Source organism: Aquarana catesbeiana, linkage group LG03 (assembly GCF_042186555.1).
Source record: "Aquarana catesbeiana isolate 2022-GZ linkage group LG03, ASM4218655v1, whole genome shotgun sequence".
NCBI classification, from domain to species: Eukaryota; Metazoa; Chordata; class Amphibia; order Anura; family Ranidae; genus Aquarana; species Aquarana catesbeiana.
Genome location: NC_133326.1, coordinates 682,037,311 through 682,038,827, shown reverse-complemented (window position 1 = coordinate 682,038,827; position 1,517 = coordinate 682,037,311).

The following is a 1,517-nucleotide window of genomic DNA, read 5'->3' as shown; positions in this document are numbered from 1 at the left end:
TCAATGCTTTTAGTCTTTCCCCGTAGCTGAGGTCCTCCAGTCCCTTAGCTTAGCTTTGTTGCCCTTCTCTGAACTCTTTCCAGTTCCAGCCCATCCTTCCTGAGGACTGGTGCCCAGACCTGGACAGCATACTCCAGATGCGGCAAGACCAGAGTCTTGTAGAGTGGTAGAATTATCCTTTCATCTCTGGAGTGAATCCCCTTTTTAATGCATGTTAATATTCCGCTGGCTTTGCTTGCAGCAGCTGGGCATTGCATGGCATTGTTGAGCCTGATATCTACTGGGACCCCCCAATCTTTCTCCATTCTGGATTCCCCTAGAGGTTCCTCCCCCTTCCCTGGCTCTCACAGACTTAGCTGAGAGCAGTGGGAGCCATTCGCTCCTGTTGCTGTCAGTCACAACCTGTGAGCAGAGAGTGGGGGGGGGGGGGACTAACTGGGCTGTGTGTCTGAATAGATCAAGCAGGCATAAGTGCCCCCATAAGAAGCTGCCTCCTATGGAGGTGCTGGGCAGGGGGGAGGAGCCAGGAGGAGCCAGGAGCATCGGCGGAGGACCCGAGAAGAGGGAGATCAGGGCTGCTCTGTGCAAAATCGTAGCACAAAGCAGGTAAGTATAACATGTTTATTATTTTACTAATTTAATTTTAATCACTGTGCTGCTTTCAGAGCCGAAGGACACTGACCCTAGGTTCCTGAATGGCTTTGATGTGTCACATGACACAAGACAAGGGGGAGCCTGGGAATAAGAACATACCTCAGCCGTTGGCCACACTGCATCTAAGGTCTGTAAGGTCAAGAATGGAAGGCGGCAAATGACTCTGGGTTGTAACAAAGTTTTATACCTGGGGGAGAGGATTTGTGTTGGAAGGGGGAATTTTGGAGGGGGAGGGGAGAACTTGTGCAGGAAGGATGGATTTTGTGGAGGGGGAATATTTGCATATTATTTCATATTATTCAATGTGAAACAAAAGTTATGCCTCTGATCATGGACTATTCCTTCTAGGCGTTTACATCCAGCCGACCCTATCTTGTAATCTTCTATATATTTTGAAAAACAGGGCTTTATTTCCAAGAATATCAGAAGGTCACATTTTGATTAAAAAGTAAGAGCATAAAGACCAAGAGTATTGGCTATGTCACATCTTTGACACCTTAACCAATGTATTTTGGGATGTGGTGTTGTGACTTTCTGTCTGGGGAGCACTGTACAACTTGTATTATCTAATTTTGTAACGCAAAGTGTAAAAATTATCCAGGCTGTAGTCTCATTGATATTAAAATTTATTATAAACATAGAATGTTAAATACTATTTGTATAAAACACACAGAAACACAATTCATAAATCAGATAATGCCCAATAATACATCCATGCAATACTGTATATATATATATATATATATATAAATTTTACATTTCACCGAAAGCTACAAAATTGGACAAATCTTCCAGGGAGAGTGATCATCTGACCATTTTTAGTTTTAGATAAAACACTCATATCATGGATTATTATCTACACT